Source organism: Leptonychotes weddellii, chromosome X (genome assembly GCF_054177405.1).
Source record: "Leptonychotes weddellii isolate Sample4059 chromosome X, ASM5417740v2, whole genome shotgun sequence".
Lineage (NCBI taxonomy): Eukaryota > Metazoa > Chordata > Mammalia > Carnivora > Phocidae > Leptonychotes > Leptonychotes weddellii.
The window spans coordinates 93045004-93069183 of NC_138385.1; the positions used below are offsets into that span (position 1 = coordinate 93045004).

Sequence of the window (24180 nt, forward strand, 5' to 3'; positions counted from 1 at the left end):
GCTTTGAAGAACTTGCCCTTGAGAGAAGTGTAGGATTCAAAGAAGCAGTGGGTGAGGAAAGACAATTTGGGTGAGAAGTAGAGCAAGCGCAAAGATAAAGTTATGGAAATGGACAAGGCACATTCTAGGTGTAGTGTGCGGGGATTCTGATCGGAACTGAGGATTCACATAGAATACTAAGGTTAAGGAAAGATCCCAATGGGCTATGAATGACAAGTGAAGGATTCTGAGCTGGATTCTGTAGATGATAGGGAATGCTGTGGACTGGTCGAAGAAGCCATTTGGACTGTTCACAAGTGAGATGTGGGGGGAGTCTGTTAGGATGTTACATACATCGCCTGTAGCTATGGGAGACCTGAACCAGGGGAAGGGGGTGTACTGCCTTCTTCTTCAGAGTGAGGTCCATGGACTAGAAGCATCAGCATTGCTTAGTAGAAATGCAAACTCTCAGGCCCCACCCCAGACCCTACTGAAATAGAATCTGCATTTTAACAAAATCCTCAAGTGATGCTTGCACATTAAAGTTTGAGGAACAGTAGTTTGGCAGGCACCAGCTGATGGTCCACCCTCAGCCCATTCTTCTCTTCCCGCTTAACGACTGAGCCACCCAGGCGCCCCTACCAATACTTATTTTTAAATGGGAGGGGGACTTAAGGTGTCTTCTTAGGTGAAATGGGAAAAAAATGGAGTTTTTTCAGGCGTTCATCCTTCCTCCATGCAGCCCATGTGATTCAGGGTACACTGATCCTATCCCCAGCTGTAGAGTTGGTCTGATGGGTCTCTCCCTTGGTTCTCTAAGTGTGGTTCCCAGCATCATTTGGGAACTTGTTAGAAATGTACAATCGGAGAAGTAAATTCTCAGGCCCCACCCAAGATTACTGAATCAGAAACCCTGGGGCTGTGGGCCCTGCAATTTGTATTTTAGTAAGCCCTCCTGGTGATTCTGATTCAGGCTTATTTTTTTTTTTTTTTTTTATTTATTTGAGAGAGAGAGAATGAGAGACAGAGAGCATGAGAGGGAGGAGGGTCAGAGGGAGAAGCAGACTCCCCGCCGAGCAGGGAGCCCGATGCGGGACTCGATCCCGGGACTCCAGGATCATGACCTGAGCCGAAGGCAGTCGCTGAACCAACTGAGCCACCCAGGCGCCCCAGGCTTATTTTTGAGAACCACTTGTCCTCACCAGTCATGCTGATCACATTCCCCTTGATAGTGATTGGTTCCTGAATTCAGGCTTAAGCTGATCAGTTTCTGGCACTCTCTTGGCAGCTGAGTTGGTCCAGAGGTAGTCATATGACCTAAGTTGGCCCCATCCGACTACAGAGAAGGCTATTTAAGCCACAGCTGAAGGAAGATTTATGTTGTTGTTTTGTTTTGTTTTGTTACTGTTTTTCCCTCTCCTTCCTTCCCTCACCCCTCCTGATGGCACAAGCGAGGTAGACCATTGCCTCTTTGCTGCTGACTGCCTACATATGACCATGAGGGAAACCAGGCTGAGGGCAGAGCCGAAAGGGTCACAGTGAAGAGGAGCCAGAATCCTTGCACTGTGCATCCGATCTTCCTGTTTCCTGAAATAACACATTTCCTTATGATTTAAGCCAGTTGGCTTTGTGGTTTCTTGTACTTATAGCCAAAAACGTCATAACTACAGGTGAGGTCAAGGAAGTATGGGGCCAATGGGCATACCAAAAATATTCTAGGATGAAGGATGTATTTACTTAACAGGCATTTTTTTTTCACTAAGTTCCCAAAAACTAGATCCAGGTAGATTAACTGTTGTAACTTGAGAAAAGCAACTTAGGACAAATAAAATGGAGGATTACTTCATGCAGAGGATCCCCAACTGGTGAATTGGCTAAAAATATACAAATACTTATTTTTATTTTGTTTTTTTAAATTTAATTTATTTGACAGAGAGAGAGAGACACAGCGAGAGAGGGAACACAAGCAGGGGGAGTGGGAGAGGGAGAAGCAGGCTTTCCGCCGAGCAGGGAGCCCGACGCGGGGCTCGATCCCAGGACCCTGGGATCATGACCTGAGCCAAAGGCAGACGCTTAACGACTGAGCCACCCAGGCGCCCCTACAAATACTTACTTTTTAAATGGGAGGGGGACTTAAGGTGTCTTCTTAGGTGAAATGGGAAAAAAATGGAATAATATACAGATGAGCCTGAAATATATCGTGGTTCCAGAAAGTAAGGAAGTGCTCAAGAAAGGAATGGACACAGGAGCCAACCTGAAAGAGCTCCCAGTGACCCACAAGCAAGGCAGTTTAGCAACAAAATGATAACATTGGATTATAACCCAAAGACTAAAATAATTATCTATGAGTCCATAGTGCTATAAATACATTGAATAAGTAAAGTAATGGGAGAGAAGGTACAGCTTTTCCCTACAGAAGAATTCCAGTGAATGACTGTAGAAGCCATGGGGGAAATAGTAAGCTACCTTTAGCACGCCACAGTAATCACTGTCATAGGCAGACCCACGGATGGATGCTAACATTAATAAGAGAAGTTTTGAGGAGAAACAGGGTATTTGCATAGCCTCAAAGTATCTTCCCCAAGAGGGAAAATGGATACATAAGACAAACTAGTGTGCTATAGGGGTGTGTCTGTCCAGAGTTTTCTCCTGAAACATGCCCTGTGGTTTCACAGACAGGTAAACCAGAGACTCAGTTTCAAATTGCATGGCGAGCAGGCGCCTGGCTGGCTCAGTCTTGATCTCGGGCTTGTGGGTTCGAGCCCCACATTGGGTATAGAGATTACTTAAAAATAAAACCATTAAGAAAGAAAGAAATTGCATGGCCAGGACTTCATGGGTTCTTCCAAGAAACAAACAGGGCCATCTCTGTTCAGAGAACTTCAATTACGACTGAGCTGAGTGTGGCCTTGTCCAGAGACTTGTTCCCTGTGTCACTTTTGAAGATATGGGCTCATCTTCCTCCCCCCAGTTTCTACCCCAAGGCCCCGGATTGCTTATGGTAGGCAGGGTGGTGGTTAGTTGCACAAGCTAATGCCAGTGTGCAGATCTACTGGGATGCATTTAGTTTCCTCTTGATTCTGGGATTATTTGGGTTGGCATGAGGCCATGCTCAGCTCTTCCCAAGTTGGGACACATTCTCAGAAAGGGCTGGTCCCACCATCCTCATCTTGCTAGAGGCCAAAGTCTGGTTTCATTTTTCATTAAACTGCTATTTGTAACTTTCATCGAACAGAATGACAACATGTCCAACTGTCTTCATTCAGTATTTTCACAGGAGAGAGCCTTTTGCCTTCCACGAGAATGTGTGATTTATTTATCTCCTCCATTGTGCAATCAGTTCACCATCATTACAACTAACGCAATGTTCTAGAGAAAAATTTTGCTGTATCACATGGTGACATCACTCACATCGGCAGTGATTGGTTTTTCACCTAGATCCACCAAAGCCTACACTGCAGGGGGTGGAATGGTGTGGCCAGAGGCTTCTCTGGTTTGATTGTGAGTGCCTAGGGGGCTGGGATCACCTCTTGCTCATCTTCATCTGCCCAGGGGTCAGCCATAGTAGGTATGGTAGTATTTCTACCTCTTCATTTCCTGGGTCCTTATAGGACTACATTGCCTGGCCTTCTGTGCCTGGGGGCAACTCTGAGAACAGTTCCAACTGATGAGTTGGGAGCAGAAGCGTTGCACATCAAGTCTGGGCTGAAGCATTTAAATGCTTGTGGTCCAGAGCTCTCTTTTCCTTCTAGCTGAGCAACCAGCAACATTTGAGAAGGTGGCTACTCCGTCAGCCTGGGTCCCTGAGTGACTGTGGTAAGTAGAGCTCTCCCTAATTTATAATGCACGCATAGCATGAGTAAGACATAAACCTTTGTTGTGTGAACGATAGAGATTTTGAGTTGTTTGTTACTGCAACATAACCTAGGCTATCCTTGCTGATACTGTAGGCATAAGATAAATGTTTGTTGTTGAATGGATGAATGATTTAAGCCAGAAAGGACTTCTGAGCAGTGGTCGCTCTAGATTTACTAGAAAGGAGAAATTCAGTCCTGGTAATCAGGTGATAATTGTGTGGGAAGTGGGGGCCATGTTGGCTAGGGAACTTCTCATGTTCTGCTCGTATAGTACATTGGTTTTGTTAGATGCCTCTTATTTGGGGTATTCGAATATTGATGGGATTATGAGGGACCCAAAATACCCCAAAGCAACCCTTGACACTACCACTAGAGTTTAGATTGATCTTGTCACCCTCTATGTATTTTACAAATGGGGAAACTGAGACCCAGACTCAGTGTAGTCTCATTTCCTGATTCTCTATCTAGTGCTTTGCCACCCCAACATTGTACCTTTCATACGGGGCCTTCAGACAGCTTAAGAGTCACACTCTGGGGGCGCCTGGGTGGCTCAGTCGTTAAGCGTCTGCCTTCGGCTCAGGTCATGATCCCAGGGTCCTGGGATCGAGCCCCGCATCGGGCTCCCCGCTCAGTGGGAAGCCTGCTTCTCCCTCTCCCACTCCCCCTGCTTGTGTTCCTGCTGTCGCTCTCTCTCTGTCAAATAAATAAATAAAATCTTTAAAAAAAAAAAAAAGGGTCACACTCTGACTGATTCCACTCCTGGCTCTACCACTTACTACCTGTGGATCTTGGGACAGGCTACTCAATCTCTCTGTGCCTCAGTTTCCTCAGCTGGACAATCCTCAGTGGGTTGCCATGTAGATTTGGTACCAAAGTATAAACTAGGGAAGAACCCTAACACGCCTGGCATGTAGCAAGTATAATGTTCATCACCATCAGGGCCACCATCGTCATTATGGTTTCTCATCCCACCATCTTGACTTACTCCCAAGTCCCATGTTTTCTTGTGCTCATTTCCCTTGGAAAATAATAAATCTGTTAGAGACCATTGCGTGGTATCTTTGCAGACTATTTGGTCCCAGGTAAAGTTGCATTTGAAATTCTAAGGAGAGAGCTGGGCCTTGGGCACTGGTGAGGTGTCCTTTTCTGCCACCTCCCTCTGCTGAGAGCCCACACTCAGGGATCCACCAGAGGGAGGGGGTGAGGAGAACAAGGCCTTCTGCCTGCTTACTCAAGTCTCTGCCGTGTTTCCTCACCGACTGATGCTGGGGATCAAACTCTATCCCCACTGGCTCACATACCCTGTGGGGCAAGATCTAAATCGCCCACTCTCCAGTTGCTGGGACAGCAGTCTCTGGGCTGTGCTCCTGTAGATTTAAGATTGAACTGCAGATCACGAGCACCAGAGCCTTCCTCCATATCACTAGACTGTGCCTGTGGAGGTGTGTGACCAGGGCCCCTCTCACGGAAAAGGCAGAGGGCCCCTTGGCTGGAGTGCTGGCCACCTCTTTGGTCCCAGCCTCTTTCCTCTTCCTTTGGTCAGGATGGCAGAGTTATGTTGACCTGACTGTATGTGCCAAGGGGAATGGAAGTTTGGCTGGAAGTGCATCAAAATCTGAAATTTAATTATAGGCAAAGGAGTCTCTAATTTTTGTGTTTTATTTATTTATTTATTTTTTCATTTTTGTGTTTTAGACATATTTCTTTCGAGTGTCTTTTTTTTTTTAAGATTTTATTTATTTATTTATTTATTTATTTATTTATTTATTTATTTATTTGACAGAGAGAGACAGTAAGAGCAGGAACACAAGCAGGGGGAGTGGGAGAGGGAGAAGCAGGCTTCCCGCGGAGCAGGGAGCCCGATGCGGGGCTTGATCCCAGAACCCTGGGATCATGACCTAAGCTGAAGGCAGACACTTAACAACTGAGCCACCCAGGCGCCCCGAGTGTCTTTTTTTTTTTTTAACAGCAAGTTTGTTTAAAGGAAAAGCATATTTATTCTGGCATCACACTTACTTTAGGAATTCAAGCAACTTTTAATATGAGGTATACAGACTTTAACTCCTTTCTTGAAGTAAAACATGCATAGGGAAAGTGCACATATCATAGGTGAGCAGCTCAATGAATTTTCACAAACCTAATACATGCATGTAAGTAGCACCCAGATAACGAAACAAGACATCACCTTCTTATCCCCCTTGTAACTCCCTCCAGTCACCAACTTCGCAACGACCACTAACCTGAATGTTGGTTTTGCCTGTTTTACACTTTGCATAAAGGGAATCACATTGTATGTATGCTTTCACGTCTGATTTCATGCTTTCTCCTCGCTGTTTGGTATTCCGTTTTGTGACTATACCACCGCAATGTTTTCAATCCATTCTAGTGCCCATGGACATTTGAGTAGCTTTCAATCTAGGGCTATTAGAAAGACACTGCTATGAACACTCTCGTTCATACCCTTTGGTAAACATATGCACTCCTTTCTGTTGGGTATACACCTAGAAGGGCAATTGCCGGACACGGGGTAGTTGTACGCTCAGTTTCAATAGATTCTGCCAAATAGCAGTGTGTGAGATTTTTGGTGGCTCTGTACAATATGAAGTCTACTTTCTAGTAAGTTGAAGATACACAAGTGTTAAGTTAATGCAAACAGAAACAATTTAATCCTTTGGAGTATCATTAAACCTGTTTATTAAAATATACTGTTTTCCCCCTTATCATAATTCTGCCTCCAACTTGTTATGTAGCCTGGATGAGCTTCCTGACCTCCACTCTCCCTTAATCCAGCCAGTCAAAAGTCTCTCTGAAAACACTTTTCATTCATTTATCCAGCTAGAAGGTTGTGAGTGTTAATAAGTTGGCGTTTGCAAAACAAATTCAACCCCTCCTGCAAAGCTGAGTACATCTTACCCCCAGGGTTGTGTCTAATAGGGCAGAGTCAGCCAGGATGTGCTCTACAGACCTGCATTTTATAAACACCTTCTCCAGAGCTGTGAATGCAATTCAGAATCTAGAATCCTGTTTTGGTGGTAAAGAACAATGGAATATTCTCCTGCAGGTTTTAACAAAAGAGAATGGCGCCTTTAAAGTCATAAAGCATTTTGCAAATATAGAAGCTATTTGACTATAAAGGGTAGGGTTGAAGAGAATAGATGGGCAGCAGTAAAAAGAGCCAGAGAGGGAATTCAGAGTGCTTATTTTTCCCCCCTCGTCTCTACAAGTAATTAGAATTGTAGAACCGGGTCAAGGCCCCCAGGCCTCCATTTTCCCATCTGTAACATGGGGTATTTTGACAAGCTGGTTAGGTGATCTGTAAGTCCTTTCCAGATCTAGTTCTTATTTTGTGAACGTGCACGGGGAGGAGATGCTAACAGATAAGACAGAAGGGACCAGAGACAACTCACTCCATATATCCCCCCCCCATTCCCCAACACACACACTCAGCAAGCAGAGTGCTGGGGATCCCAGTTTTTAGGTATCCGGTGTAACCTGTTCTTCATCAAATAACCCTGGAGCTAAAACCTTTCCCAGAACATTTTCTTCCATCGGTCTCTCCAAATCCCCCTCCAGTGGTCTGACATATGATCTCTGCATTGAGAATACTGTGGCAGAGGGGGCGACCTCGGGGTTCCCACTCATCACAGTGCACGGTGCTGAAAACAGTGAAACAGGCATTTGGGTACCAGGGCGACCCCTAAAGGTGAGAGGATGGGTTTGGAGGTTGGGGGTCTCCAAGGAGCGCGCCGGAGGAGGCGCCCGGCATCCGAGGGTCGCGCGGTCCAGGGAGTCCAGAGGCCCCGCGGGGGCCTCTGCAGGGGTGGGGTGGGCTGCTCAGCCCGCGGGCCGCGATTCTCTCCCCGCCCCCCCTGCCCGGAGCTCCCCGCCGGGCTTCGGCCGGCCGCACCACTCGCTCACGCCCTCCTCCCTCGGCGCCCCGCCCGCTCCCCACCTCCGCGTCCAGCCTCCGCGCCCAGCCTAGCCGCCGCCGAGCGCCGGACGCGCCACGCCGCGCTGGGCAGCTGGAGAGCAGGCGGGCGAGCGGTCCCGGAGCGGCGGGGGCGGCGCCCAGCCGGCGGGAAGGGGGAGGGACGCGGCCGGAGGGAGAGGGGAGAAGGAGGGCCGGAGGGCGCCAGCAGCCAGCCCGTCTGCCGGGATAGGCAGGTAAGCGCGCGGCGCAGGGATGAGTCTGTTCTCTCGGGCTCCTGAGACCCAGCCCGGGAGCTGACGACGGGCGCGGGCGGCTCGGGCGGAGCGCCTGGACCTGGAGGGCGACGGGACAGCGGGGCGAACGCTCCCTCCGCCCGGCTGCGGCTTTGAGTCGGAGCCCGGGGCCGCCCTGAAAGGCAGAGGCAGAGGGGCCGAGCTCCGGGGGCCGGCACCCCGGCAGTGGGAGAGTGCGCGCCACGGGAAAGGGGGCTCCGGCGACGCGTTCTCCGAGGGGTGGGGGGGTGACGGCGTGTGTATCTTAAAGCTTCAAACGGACTCAAACTCTCCCCGCCCCTCCGGGAAACGGACCCATGAATCTTGTTAGCGCGGGCGGTCTTCGAGACCAGACCCTTGGGGGACTCAGTTTACCGCTCCGGGCGGGGGGTGCGGCGGAGCTTGCGGAGCGCGAACGCGCCCCGGGCCCCCGACGGCTCGGCTCGGCTCGGCGCGGCGCTGTCTGGCGCGACCCAGAACAGGTGGCGGGGGGCGCGGCGGGATGGAGGCAGCTCGAAGCCTGGGGGTGGGCATGGGGGGTAAGGAGGAGGCTGGAGGTCTCGGGTGAGAGCTTTCTGACTGGGACTTGCCCTTTCGAGGCTCCGGAACTATGTATAAGGTGAGGAGGAGAGCCGACGGGCTTTGCCACAGTCACATGAGGCAGGCGGCACAGGTTTTCCGTGGCTGCCTGGATAGTGACAGTTCTTAGTTTGTACTCTCCACACGAATGCCCTGGGAGTCTTGTTAAAATGCAGATTCTGATTCAGTAGGTCTGGGGTGGGGCCCGACAGTCTGCGTTTCTAACAAGCCCCCACGTGATGCTGATGCTGCGGCTCCATGGACCACATTTTGTATGGTAGACACTGCAGAAGTACTTTCTGTCCAACAGGCTGAAAACCTAAGGAAAAGTGAGAGACTGGGAGGAGAGGTCCTAAGACTTTACAGTCCCAGCTCCACCCCAAACACACACATGAAAATGATTGCTACTCATTCAGAAGCGAAATGCTTTACTTTTCTTACTAGCTTATTAGCCAAATACATTATCTGTTGGTCGAGCCGGCTTCGTGGGCATGCAACTTGCATTTGGTTTTCATGCTTTGCTGTCGCTGTTGAAATTCTTAGTGATTTTTGAACAAGGGGCTTCGCATTTTCATTCTGTACTGGGGCTCACAAATTATGTAGCCGATCCTGTCTAATAGTCCCCATCGGCAGAAAAAGGACCCATTTCTTTGATCAGGGTTAGGAGCTGGTGGGTGATGGAGAGTGAGGGTTTATTAAGCCAAAGTCTAGCCAGATGTTGCAGTTCCTCCGTTCTTTCTTGGCTTCTCTTTGGCTATTTTAAGAGATAAGCCTGTGAGTGTAACCTCAGTTATAGGTGGTATGCCAATATTTATTGCTCTATTAATATTAATAATTAACAATTTATTAAGAACTTACTTATTAATAGGCAATACAGTTAAGTTTGACATCATAATATTGTATTTGTATTGTATATTTGTAAACGAAGTGACAATATCTGTGTTATTCCCAAAGGATTTGGGGAGGCCTGTTTAGTGTCTCAAAGTTTTGCTTAGTTAAGATCTGAAAGGAGCTGGACATTGCTTGGTTTGGCTGCTTTTACAGCTCAAATGCAAATCTGGAAAACAAAAAGTAGCCAAATTGTGTAGCTGTTCAGCGGTATTGTTTTACAGGGCCTCCGCGCGATGCCAATCCCTGATTGGATTCCCATCGCTTTTATCATTTCCACATCCCTGCAAGGTGACTTTCCTTAAAAGGGGGATAGAGCAGATTTTGCTATTGAAAAACACTGAAGAAATGCAGGGTGATTTCCGTGTGAATAATTCTTGCCCGCAGACTCCAGGTGTGTGTGATTTTTCTAGCAAAAAAAAATGGTTGGAAACACAGAAAAGAAAAAGAAGTTGAACTTTAATTATGGAGATGATTTTGTTCAGCAGAGGGAGAAAACGTCTGAGAAGTGGAATTTCATTGGCAGGTTTGGCAGGGAAAGGAGAGCTGCTGTGTTTTGGTACCATGAACAGCCTTCCAGAAATGGCAAAGTGAGTTTGCTCAGGTGTTAGGGAGCCAGTTAAGCTGCTTTTGGGTGGCCTATGTGTTCGTTCCAGGGACTCTGGTGTGGTTGTGGTGTGGCTGAGTCTGGTTTGGGACTCGGAGGGGGGACATCACTATATAGATTTTGGTCTCAGAGGGGGACATCACTATGTAGGTTCCTGGTGCTTTCACTGCTCATGAGAAACTGACAAACACATTTTTCCATTTTGCTGCCTGAGAGTGCCAAGTCCCTTTCAAATACTCACTACAAACTGGGAAGAGAACCGTTAAAAAAAAAAAAAAATGGTGAGTGGGGGGCAGAGAATGTGTTTCTGTGATGTTAATAATTTGGAAGATAGAAATGAGATTCTGCCTTTAGTTAAAACCTAGGAGCTGGTTTTGATGCCTTGCTGAGAAAGGCCTTCCCTACCCCAAGACAGGGCAAAAAATTCTTTTAAAATGTTTATGGTTTTTACAATATGTGGGTCTTTAATCCACATGGAACTTATTCTGGGAACATGGTATGAGGTGGGGGTACTAGAAGTTAAGAAATGGGCTAAACATTTGGTAAAAGTTACCATGAAATAAATCCTCTCAATCAAATAAGATTCTGTGAACACTGTTCCATTTTGTAAATCTACTTAATTAATTCTTGAGTTGACTCCATGTTTTTGAAATTGAGCTATAATTTATGTATAATAACATCCACCTTCTTTATGTATAGTTTTATAAATTTTGACAGATACATATAGTCATCTAATGAGCACCATAGCAAGATAGAGAAGAATTCTGTCACTCCAGAAAATTCCTTATTGACCCTTTGTAGTCAACCTCCTCCACCACCCTCAGCCCCTGGCAACCATTGATTTGTTTTTTGTTGCTGTACGTTTATCTTTTCCAGAATGCCCTGGGAATGGATTCATGCATGATGTAGCCTTCTGAGTCTGGCTTCTTTCACCTCGCATAATGTATTTGAGATTTCTCAGTGTCCTGTGAATCAATCATCTGTTCCTTTTTATTGCTGAGTATTATTCCACAGTTTATCCATTCACTGACTTTCAGTGGTTATGGATAGGGCCAATGTGAACGTTCACAGACAGCTTCCTGTATGAACATACACTTTGATTCCACTCACGTAAGTACCTCCAAATAGGTTTGCTGGTGGATGGTATGGTAAATTTAACTTTATAAGAAATGGCCAGACTTTTCCCAAGCAGCCACACCCCAGCGCACCGCCACTGGCAATGTATGAGAGGTCCAGCTGCAAGGCATGCTCGCTGTCAGCACTTGGTATTGGCAGTTGATTTTATCTTAGCCATTCCAGTGGGTTTGTCGTGGCAGTTCTTTGTGGTTTTAGTTTGCACTTCCCTGATGACTAGTGATGTTGAGCATCTTTTCATGTGCTTTTTGGTCATTTGTATGTCTTTTATGAAATGTCTGTTTTTCTAAATTGTATTGTCTGTCTTCTTGAATCATGAGAATTCTGTATATATCTGTATCTGGATACAGGTCAGATATCTATTGCAAATATTTTCTTTTAGTCTGTGGCTTGCCTTTTCGTTTTATTTTCTTTTTGTGATGTGAGAACACTTAACTTGAGATCTACGCTCTTAAATTTTTAAGTGTACAGTAGAGTACTGTTAACTATAGGCGCCATGTTGAACAGCCGATCTCTAGAACGGATTCATTGTGCACAACTGAAGCTTTATGCCCATTGAACGCCAACTCCCCACTTCCCCCTCCCCCAGCCCCTGACAACCACCATTCTACTCTTTGTTTCTATGAGTTTGACTATTTTATTTGACTTACACATCGTGAAAGTGGAATTAATGATTTTTTTTGAAGAGCAGAAGTTCTCAATTTTGATAAGGTCTAATTTATCAGGTTTTGTTCCTTCTATAGATAGCAGTTTTAGTAACTTGTCTGATAAATCTTTGTCTACCTCATGTTTACCAGGATTTTTTTCCCGTGCTTTCTTCTGGACATTTTATAGTTTTGTCATTTATATGTAGGTTTATGGCTTCATTTCGGTTAACTTTTGTATGGGTCAAGATTCACTTTTGTTCCTATAGATAGCCAGTTGTTGCAAAACCATTTGTTGAAAAGACTGTATTTCCTTCCTTGTATCCCCTTGGCCCCTTTCTCAAAAATTAATTGACCGTATATGTGTGGGTTTGTTTATTATTTATGTATTTATTTTAGAGAATGGGGGTATGCTGGAGAGGGGTAGAGGGAGAGAGAGAGAGGTCTTAAGCAGGCTCCACGCCCAGTGCAGCCTGACATGGGGCTCAGATCTCACAACCCTGAGATCATGACCTGAGCCAAAATCAAGAGTTGGATGCTTAACTGACTGAGCCACCCAGGCGCCCCTGTGTGGGTTTATTTTTGACCTCTGTTCTGTTCCATTGATCTGTATGTCTGTCCTTTTGTCTATACTACATTGTAGGTCTTACACATTCTTGTTAGGTGAATTCCTAGATTGTTTTGTGGGTATAATTTTTATTGCTTTAAAAAATTGTATCATTTATTGCCATTTCATTTATAATTTGAAAGAACCTTGCATAGAAGGTTATTTATTTTTTTGTAGGTCTATCATATTCAAGCCATGTTACTGAACTTTTATTAGTTCAAATTTCTTCCAGTCAGTTTTCTTGGATTTTTAAGGTAGACAGTCAAACTCTCTGGAAATGAAACAATATAGGGATTTCCTCTCCCCACCCTCCATTTCCCCCCCCCTCCATTTTAATTGCTTGCCTTAGTGGCTAGGCTTCCCTCCAGGGCACTGTTGAGGAGTATCTGATTTGGATGGGAATGATTCTAACACTTTACTACTAGGTACTATGCTTGCGGTAGAGTTCTGGTCTTTATTTTTACAGCCTTCAGGAAGTTTTTTTGCATTTGGAGCTTCTGAACGTCTGAAGTTTGATTTTAAAATTTTGTGTTCTGCTTAGATTATTTTTTTCCATTGAAAAAGCCTAACAGTTTAGAGGTGAGTCACTCTTCCCAGCTTCTATGGAGGGTCATATTTTGATCTCCCTGGAGGAGAAGGTAAAGTGTAATATAAGTCAATTGTTTTATTTAGACTATGAAGATACTACCTTTGGAGCTTTTTATAATGTCCTCATTTGGGAGGATGCCAGATACAGCAAGAAAGGGAGAAAATAAAGGGACAGATTATATAACCTACTTATGAATAAATAAGGTAGCTTTTGGTAGTGTTTTCAAACTTCCTGCCCGCCATCCATAGTGAGAAGTATATTTTATATCTCAGCCTAGTCTGAACCTACTTGTATATGATTGAAATAGAATCTCACAAAGTCTTATGCATTTTGCCTTTGTGCAGTGTATTCTGATATTTTCAGTTTTCTTCCATCTGTTCTATTTCATTTAAAAATGATGATCCTTGCCCTATAAATGGATTCGACCACTCTTTCAAAAAACACTGTTTTATAAAACCATCCCTTTAGTTTCTAAGCCCCCAGACTGCTGAACGTGTCCTAGACAGATTCATTTTATATCCGATCCTGCTATGCTGCAAAGTAAGACGTTTGTCTCTTGAATTACTGTGTAGCCTCTAAACCAGCATCCACCCTTGACCCCTCAGAACAGCTTGTAAATTCAGTCTTGTAAACCCACTGCTCAAAACCCTCTAATAACCTCTCCCACACTTCGAATAAGACCCCAGTTCCTCACTGTAGCCTCTGAGGCCCTATAGGTCCTTTACCCCTATTCTCACACTTCCCCAAACACAGCAGCATTTCATCAGCTAGATGTTCACGTAGCTTGTTGCCTTGTTTCATTCGTGCCTTCTGCGCCTTCTCTGACCGATGTGCCAACACAACATTCCCTACTAACCGCTGTGAATTGCCGTCCCCACATTCTGCTTTTGTTTTCTTCATAACAACTGTTATCTGCAATTGTATCATTTAATTATTTGTTTACTGATTCCTTGTCTTCTTTTCCCTGCTAGAATATAAGTTCCCAGAGAGTGAGGACTTTGTGTATCTTGCTCAGTGTTGTGTTCTCAGGACCTAGAACAGGGGGACATAGTAGCTGCTCAATAAATATTCATCAACCGGATGAACGAGTGTGCCTGGAATCTAGAAGAAATCAGGCCACTAATCCTAAGAGAAGTCCAATGCACTCTGCCTTTCTGTTCTGTTCTGTTTTAGTGTGGAACTTTCTATTGGTTAAAGATGGAGTATATTTTAATGTAAGCAGTTCATTAATCAACAGACATCTGGTATCTACTCCATTTCTGATTCTGTGATGGTAATAATGATAGCCAATAGCTAATATGAGCAGGCACTGGTCTCACTACTTTACATATAGTCACTCATTTAATCCTTCCAACTTCTAGAGGCAAATGCTACTATCATTTTCCAGATGAGGAAACTGAGGCACAAGAGGTTAAGTAACTTGGCCAAGGTCATACGAAAGGTAACTAATGGATCTAGGGTTTGAACACAGACCATGTGATTTCAGAGCCTACACAGTGCTCATGGCAACAAGGAGCATACACAGTTCCTAACCTTTATCAACACGTCATGTTTATGGCCTTTATTCCCTTAAAGAGTGGTTCTCAACCAGGGCCGATTTTGCCCCCCTGGAGACATTGATTCAGTAATGTTTGGAGACATTTTTGGTTGTCCTGACTGGTAGAGGTTGGGGTGCTACTGACATCTAGTGGGTAGAGACCAGGGACGTTGCTAAACATCCTGTAATGCACAAAACCCCCACCCCTCCTGACTCCCCGACCAAGCATGATCTGGCTCAAAAGCCCATAGTGTTGGGCTTGAGAAATCCTGCCTTAGCACAGTAGTTCCGAAAGCTGGCTGCCCACTCAAACCACCTGGGGAGTTTTCAGAATAAATACGGACATCTAGGTGCAGGTCCTGACCTTGGTAAACCTCGAGTGGACTTTCAGCATTGCCCAGCAAGCCTACTGTGCTTGGAGGGTAGGTTTCCTTTTCTCTTCTCCAAAACAACTGTTTGGCACCTTTTATTTTGTCAGTCCTCCTACATCAGCTGCTGACTGGCTCATTAGACTGCAGCCTCCTTAGATCCTCGGCGCCCAAACTCCCAACATGCCCACATTCGTACAAATACTAAATATTCGGGATGCCTGGGTGGCTCAGTGGGTTAAGCGTCTGCCTTCGGCTCAGGTCATGATCCCAGGGTCCTGGGATCGAGCCCCACATCGGGGTCCCTGCTCCATGGGAAGCCTGCTTCTCCCTCTCCCACTCCCCCTGCTTGTGTTCCTGCTCTCCCTCTCTCTCTCTGTGTCAAATAAATAAATAAAATCTTAAAAAAAAACCCCAAACAAACAAATACTAAATATTCATGGTGCTCCCCACTGGTGCTGTGAAACTGAATGAAACAATTCCGGTGTGTCAAAGACTGGCTGCTTTTCTGGGCTCTGGACCTCTTATCCTCTTTACCTTCTCAAGGACATATTCTCCCCCCGCCACCTTTTTGAAAGCTTTTTATGTGGAGGGGTGCCTGGCTGGCTCAGTTGGTAGAGCACCCCACTCTTAATCTCAGGGTCATGAGTTCAAGCCCCACGTTGAGTGTGGAGCCTACTTAAAACAAATCAAAGCTTGAATTTGGAAATAATTTCAAACCTTGTAAGTAAGTTGCAAAAATAAAAATTTTACAGAGAACACCCATATACCCTTTGTCCAGATTCCTCTATTGTTAGCGTTTTACCCCATTTGCTTTCTCCCCTGCACTCTTGCGCACACACATGCCTGGTCTGAGCCATCTGAGGATGTTACATGCAGCATGGCCTTTACTCGTAAGCACTTCAGTATGGGTTTCCTAAGAATAAGAATATTCTCTTACATAACCACAGCGCTGTTGGCAACTTTGGTAAATTTAACATCGATATTATACTGTTACCTAATCTGCTATTTGTTTTTGTCTGTTTGTTTGTTTACCTAATCTGCTATTTGTCTTCCAAGTTAGACAATAGACGTGATAACATCCTTTACAGCATTTTTTCCTTCTGGCACAGGATTTGCTCTAGGGGTGTTGGCATTTAGTGGTCTCGGTCTCTTAGCCTCTTTTCGTCTGGAACATTCCACAGCCTTTCTTTGTCTTTTATGACATTGGCAGTGTGGGGAAGGAAACGTAATTTTCCCTCTACAGACCCCCCTGTGATACAAGACAGATTAACAAGAGAAAAACAAAGAACTTGAATGACATGTGCACCCAGGACAACTGAGTAACTCTGCGAAATGGCCCAAGTCACCACCTTACGCACCATCTCCAGCTAAGGCCCAAAGAAAATTTGGGGGCAGAGGGTGGAGAGGCGGTTATGGGAGGTGACCAGGCCAAGCACAGTAAATACGGGTAGGGCTGTGATGCAGATTTAAGTCCTGCCTTCTCTACTGACCAGAGATTCTAGAGATTTAGAGTCATCCCCTTCTTCCTGGTAAAGAGAGGAGGACACCCTCACAGATGGAGATTTTCCTTATTCATGTAAATGTCTCTTACAAAAGGGTAATGTCTAAGGGTTTTCAGAGCTTCTCGTGTGTCTGCTTTTCTTAGAAATAATCAGTTTAAAATAATCCTTAGGCCAAAGAGGCATATTTTGGGGTGGCAAATGCTTCTCCCCTTCAGCATTTAGGATGCATACAGACCATCTCCCTCTCTTTTTAAGAGAACAGTCATCATTTTGGGTTTGTTTGATGTTTCGTGTGATTAGATACAGATTATGCATTTTGGGCCACAATACTGCGTAGATGATGTTGTGTCCTCAGGGTATCACATCTGGAGGCCCGCGATGCCCAGATTGTGGTGCCTAAATGGGGTGTCATGATCGGATGGGGGCCCGCAAATGTGGGGCAACAATCTGGTGGAGGCCAAGGGCGCAGGTGAAAGGATTCACCTGAGGCAGAACAAAGGAGATCGAAGTTTACTGGCTACAGCGGGGGAGCTGCGGGCAGGACTGCAGAGGAGAGGTTGTCTGCAGTGAGGCAGTGGGTGGGGCTGTTTTTAAAGGGGGAAGATGGGGAGGTAGGGCGACATATGGAACCTTCCCCTTTTCTGGGAACTGTGCCTAGTTGTAAGTAGCCCATTGGTTAGTTAGGGCCTAGGGATATTTTGAGGTGGGTGGCCTGATGGGCTCAGCCAGGGCGTCACTGAGGCCCGGTCTGCGTCCCATTGCTCAAGCCTCTTTGCCTAAAAGTGGCCTCCACACGGATGTCCATCTCTTCTTGTTGACGATGTTAATTTTGATCACCTGGTCCAGGTGTTGTCTAATTTCTCCAGTGTGTGGTTACTGGTTTCTTCCTTCCTAGTGAGTCATCTGCAGGAAGACACAGATAGCCTACTCCTCATCAGTGTTTCTCTCCAGATTTTGCATTCAGTGGTGATTTTTGCCTGACCCCGTCCTTAATATGATGGCTGAAAATAATGAGTTTCCAACTCTGATATTCCCTCTACATTTGCCAGTTGGCCCTCACCAAGACCTCTTCCTCCTTCCCCATTTATTTTTTTATTCATGTATTTATTATTGGTATGGACTCCTAAATTCCTGTTTTTTTCAGTGGTTTATAATTCATTGCTGTACTTAATTATTTTAGTTCTCATGTTGTGAAGAACGTAATTCTTAATCCTGTGTCCCTCCTTCTTTCCTGCTTCAATGCACCCCTCTCTCTTTTCTGGATCATTTTCATTAGCTTACAGTCATGCGCTAATATAGAATATCTTGTTTGTCTCCACAGACCCTTCCTGTTGTCTCCCCATTACTAGTCATCCCTTCTCAGAGGAGCCTTTTAAAAGACCGCACGTACTTCATCACCACACATTCTTCCCCTGTCTGATCTAGTTAGGGTCCTGTCCTGATTCTCTTGTCAGTTCTCAGTGAACGCCATGTTGCCAAATACGGCAGCCGCCATTTCTCTGACTGACTGTGCTTGACTTTGCAGCGGCATTTGACACAGTCGGTCATCCCCTCCTTCCGTGAACACCTCCTTATGGCTTCCATTGTTGTACACTCTCTTGTACTATACTTTCCTACTCTTGCTGGTAACTTATTCTAAGCCTTCATTTCAGACTCCTTCTCTGCTCAACCTACAAAGGTCGGTGTCTCTCCAGGGCCTGGGGACTCCTTTTCTTCTCTTTACAGCCTCTCCTTACGTGACCCCACCAGTCTCATGGCTTTACATTTCATCTAGATGCCAGTACCTACAGCCATGACCTTTATTACCACTCAAGATTCACTAATCCATTCTTTTAAAAACATTGTATATACTTTCCCACTCCCCCCAACTTTGTTGAAGTATAATTGCCGAATAGGAATTGTGTATGTTTAAGGTGTACAATTTGCTGTTTTGATATAGGTATACGTTGTGAAGTAATCACCACACTTAAGCTAACTAACGTCCACCACCTCACCTAGTTACCTTTGTTTTGGTGTGTGTGTGAGCAGTTAGGATCTACCCTTTTAGCAAACTTCAAGTATACAATGCAAGTATTGTTATCTGGAGTCACCATGTTGTACATTAGATTCCAGAACTCATTCATTTACACTGATTTTAAAAGTGAACTCCAGGGGCGCCTGGGTGGCTCTGTCGTTGGGCGTCTGCCTTTGGCTCAGGTCATGATCCCAGGGTCCTGGGATTGAGCCCCGTGTCGGGCTCCCTGCTTGGCGGGGAGCCTGCTTCTCCCTCTCCCACTCCCCCTGCTTGTGTTCCCTCTCTCACTGTGTCTCTCTCTGTCAAATAAATAAATAAAATCTTAAAAAAAAAAAAAAGTGAACTCCAGTCTCCTTAGCATGGCATTCATACCACACTAACCTCTGTGAGATTAAAATGTAGAGTTGATCTCATTGTCTCAAAAAATATCTTTGAGATTTTTATACTGGCTCAAAAATATCATTGAGAAATACTACAAAGCAATGTTGATAAATTGACCAATTCTAAGAATGTTGAAAGTTTTGGGGGGAATTTGAAACATGAAAAGGCTCAGAAATGGGAGCTGTAGAAATGAAAAATGGGGAAGAAAGCACAGAAAAAATCATGCTCTTAAACATTTTGTGTTTTTGAAATATTAAAATTAAAAAATCTTGAAACAAAAAAAGACTTACTAATCCACATGGATATCTAATTGGCATTCCGAATTCCGTGTTTCCAAAGCAAAATCGGATTCTCTGCCACCCCACCCCGGGCCAAACCTGATTCTCTCCCCATCTCTGTCTATGGCACCACCATCCACCCAGTTGCCCAAGCCCCAGGCCTACAAATTTCATGCCCCACATCCAAAGCTCATCAGCAAATCTTGTCAATTTGGCTCCCAAAGTATATCCCAGGTGTTCTCTCTACCTTCACTCCTCCACCTATGTCAGTCTGCCACCATCTTGTGCTTGGATAATTGCAGTGGCCTCCTATTATTCCATTTCCCATACAGTAGCTAGAGCATCTTTTTAGAAGCATGAATTGGATGTCACTCCCCTACTGTTCACCTGTCCCTGTTGAGGACCACTGTCCTCCTTTTCATTCTTCCAGCACATCAAGCTCCTTTTGGTCTTTTGACTAACTGTTCACCCTGCAATGTTCTCTTTGTCCCCTCCCCAATCTTTCTATGGCTGGTTTCTCAACATTTATATCTCAGTTTAAATATCACCTATGATCACTTGATCTAGAATAGCCAACATGTTACCCTCTGTATCCTTCTCATCTTATTTTAATTCTCAACACTGCGCGTTATCATTATATTAGTTTTCTTGTTTATTTGTATATTTATTGTTCCCCGTTCCCTCTCCTCTCCTTAAGCTAGAGTGTGAACAGGACCCAGACTTTAACCACAGTGCCTAGAATAGTGTTTGACATATAGTAGGTATTCAATAAATATTTGATGAATGAATGATACATTTAAATTGCCTAACATAATTTCCAGCACTTGGAAGACACTAAATATTCTTTTTCTCACATGAGTGTCCATCTCTTTCTGGGGCTAAGTCCAGAAGCTTCTGGTGAGAACAGTGATTTGATAAACAGATGCATATGCATGTGTTAGGATCCTAATTATTAGAGATTCCAGACAAAGGGGAATTACATTTTACCAAGAAAAAAAAAACCAAAAAACAAAACAGTGCTAGAATTCCAGAAATCAGCAGTGTCACATTTTTCAGTGTGGGACTTTCCTGGCCCTTTTCACTATAAGACTGGGTCTCAGATTTTTAAATTGACATGTTTTGGGTGCCTGGGTGGCCCAGTTAAGCATCTGACTCTTGATTTTGGCTCAGGTCATGATCTCAGGGTCATGAGATAGAGCCCCATGCAGGGCTCTGTGCTCAGAGTGGAATCTGCTAGAGATTCTCTCTCCCTCTCCCTCTGCCTCTCCCCCACTCTCTCTCTCTAAAATAATAAATAAAACAAATCTTTAAAAAATTGACATGTTTACCTTGACATCTAGACCTGTGAATTTTCTAAACCCTCTAGGTATTCACGAATTGAATTATGTGGGAGAGGGAGAGAAAGATTGGAAGGATGTGTGCCAAAGTGGTTTCCCTTTTAGGCATTATTTGAAGATTAGCTGTGGGTTTTTTTGTAAACTCGTGTAGTGGGTTCTGTATGGTACTAAGGGTTCCAGGAAAAATCAGTACAAATGAACTCAACTAGTGGTTTAGTTATACAGATGATTAAATTTTGATAGAATGTGTCACATGTTTTAGGCTATTTGGAGAAACCATTACCCTTGACCCAGTAGGATTTATATTCTTTTTTTTTTTTTTTTTGAGATTTTATTTATTTATTTGACAGAGAGATAGAGAGAGAGCTCAAGTAGGCAGAGTGGCAGGCAGAGGGAGAGGGAGAAGCAGGCTCTCTGCTGAGCAGGGAGCCGGACGCGGGGCTCGATCCCAGGACCCTGGGATCATGACCTGAGCCAAAGGCAGCCGCTCAACCGACTGAGCCACGCAGGCGCCCCACAATTTATATTCTTTAATTGAATCAAATGCTCATTGTACTCATTGTTCATACATGAGTCCACAGCTGTGTACCATTATTCACTCATAATATTTGTCACCTATGCATCATTATTAGTCATTTTCTTTGACTAATCAGCATCCGTCTTTAGTGAGAGGAGGCAAGGGTGTCAGGTACCATTTCATGGATATGGATATATTGAGTCTTATTCTTTTTGACTCATTTGTGAAAATGGATTAAGTGTATATACATATATTTTTAATTTATTATTATTATTTTTTAAAGATTTTATTTATTTGACAGAGATAGACACAGTGAGAGAGGGAACACAAGCAGGGGGAGTGGGAGAGGGAGAAGCAGGCTTCCCGCCGAGCAGGGAGCCCGACGTGGGACTTGATCCAGGACCCTGAGATCATGACCTGAGCCGAAGTTAGATGCTTAACGACTGAGCCACCCAGGCGCCCCATTATTATTATTTTTAAAGATTTATTTATTTTAGAGAGAGAGAGCGAGAGAGCACACAAACAGGGGGAGGGGCAGAGGGAGAGGGAATCTCAAGCAGAAGGAGAGGAAGGGAGTTTCAAGCAGGTTCTGACTCCCCGCTGAGCACAGAGCCCAATGCGGGACTCCATCTCACAACCCTGAGATCATGACCTGAGCCGAAATCAAAAGTTGGCCTCTTAAGTGACTGAGCCACCCAGGCACCCCCTACATATATTTTTTAAATTAAACCTTTTATTGAAATACACGTTATACATATTATAAATGAACAACTCAATGACTTTTCATGAACCACACACACCTGTTACAGCCCCCACATGAAGAATCGGAACATGAGCAGCAACCGAAAGCCCCCTTCATGTCTCCCTCTGGTCACTACCTCCCAAAAGTAGCTACTATTCTGATTCAAATGTCACAGATTCATTTTGCCCGTTCTTGAATTTCATATATATGGTACCACACAGGACATCTGACTAATTTCACTCAGTGTCATTTGTGAGATTCATCTGTATTGTTGTGTGTACTCACAGTTGCCATATTCTATTTATGACTGTACCACAATTTTTTTTTTTTAAAGATTTTATTTATTTATTTGAGAGAGAGAGAATGAGAGAGAACACATGAGAGGGGATAGGGTCAGAGGGCAAAGCAGACTCCCTGCCGAGCAGGGAGCCCGATGCGGGACTCCATCCAGGGACTCCAGGATCATGATCTGAGCCGAAGGCAGTCGCCTAACCAACTGAGCCACCCAGGCGCCCGACTGTACCACAATTTATCCTTTCTGCTGTCCATGGACCATTGGCTTGTTTAGTTTTGGGCTTTTATAAATCGTGCTGTGAGAAACACTCCTGGACATATCTTTTGATGAACACATGTGTGCATTACTATCCAGTAAATACCGTAGGGGAGGAAAATAATTTCCCATCTACACTTTCAAGGTTCTTGGCTAAGACCTCCCCTGCCCCCCACTGGAATAAAAGACAGATTAACAGGAGAAAAACAAATTTATGTATACCTCCTGCATGCATGGGAGAGACACAGGAAAACTGAGTAACTCTCCCAAATTGTGCAACATCATTTTAAATGCCATCTCCAGCTAAAGACAAAAGAAGATGTTGGGGTGGTGGGGAGTCAGTTATGGGAGGTTACCAGGAAAACCACAATAGACAGGGGTAAGGTTGTTATGCAGCTCTAAGTCCTTACCTTCTCCATCGATAACAGTTTCTAGAGATTGGGGTATCTTCCTGGTACACAAAGGGAAACTCCCTTACAAATTGATATTGCCCTTATAAATGTAAATGTGTCTTACAAAAGGGTACCTTCTGGGTGTTCGGAGCTCCTCCTGTGTCTGCTGTTTCTTAAAAATAATCAGCCTCAAGATAATCCTTATGCCAAACAGGCACATTTTGGGGTGTCCTATTCTGCTTCCCTTGAATACCTAAAAGAATGCTTTAAATATATAGTTAACCCTTGAACAATGTGGGTTTTTGAACAGTGCAGGTCCACTTATATGTGGATTTTTTACAATACAGTACTGCAAATGTGTTTTCCTTATGATTTTTTTTAAAGATTTTATTTATTTGAGAGAGAGAGAGCCAGAGAGCATGAGCAGGGGGAGGAGCAAAGGGAGAGGGAGAAGCAGGCTCCCCGCTGAGCAGGAAGCCTGATGTGGGGCTCGATCCCAGGATCCTGGGATCATGACCTGAGCTGAAGGCAGATGCTTAACCTACTGAGCCACCCAGGCGCCCTGATTTTCTTTCCTTTTTTTTTAAAGATTTATTTATTTATTTGAGAGAGAGAGCAAGGGAAGGGGTGGGGGGCGGAGGGAGAGGGAATCTCCAGCAGACTGCTCGCTGAGCTTGGAGCCTGACACTGGGCTCTATCCCACAGCCACAAGATCATGACCTGGACCGAGATCATGACCTGGACCGAAATCATGAGTTGGATGCTTAACCAACTGAGCCACCCAGGCACGCGCCGCCCCCGCTTATGATTTTCTTAATGTTTTTTTCTCAGCCCACTTTATTGCAAGAATACAGTATGTAATACATATAACATGAAAAATATGTGTTAATTGACTGTTTATGTTATCAGTAAAGTTTTGGATCAATGGCTAGCTATTAGTAGTTAAATTTTGGGAGAGTCAAAAATTATATGCAGACTTTCAACTGTGTGTGTGTGGGGCGGGGAGCGGGCCAAATATGCCTAAGCCCTGCATTATTCAAGGGGCAACCATTCCTAATCATTTTCACAGTTGTCAATTATTTTCTCCTCTGCATGCAGTTAGGATTAGTAGCCAGCTTTGGACATACATGTCTGTATCAGTATACAATATTGAAGCTTTTTATTCATAACTTGAATTCAGTTTTAGCATCAGTTGTTTTTCTTAATTTTTTACTAAGAGCCTGTTTCTATGCTCACTTATTCCTTTACTAACTACCTATATCCAATGTCATTTAAAAAACATCCTAAGAATTTTGGTGTGCTTTTTCTTTTCCTGCAAAACACACACACACACACACACACATACACACACACACACATTTTGAAATGGAGTGCTTTTTCTTTTCCTGCAAAACACACACACACACACACACACACACACATTTTGAAATGGAAAATACTCCTGAAAGGAATGTATTTTTGCAGATGTTGAG

The 24180-nt window shown here is 44.5% G+C and overlaps 1 protein-coding gene across 3 annotated transcripts in view; it reads left to right on the plus strand.

Annotated features, from left to right (window-relative positions):
* Nucleotides 1-3615: 3615 nt before the first annotated feature.
* Nucleotides 3616-24180, plus strand: part of ADGRG2 (adhesion G protein-coupled receptor G2) — a 131664-nt gene continuing 111099 nt past the window's right edge. Inside the window, exon 1 of one of the 3 annotated variants that reach the window (XM_081809076.1) lies at nt 3616-3795. The gene's annotated coding sequence lies outside the window, so the exon portion shown is untranslated. Of the gene's footprint in view, nt 3796-7857; nt 8001-24180 lie in introns of those variants that run through there. The other 2 variants (XM_081809073.1, XM_081809075.1) reach the window with 2 other exon arrangements.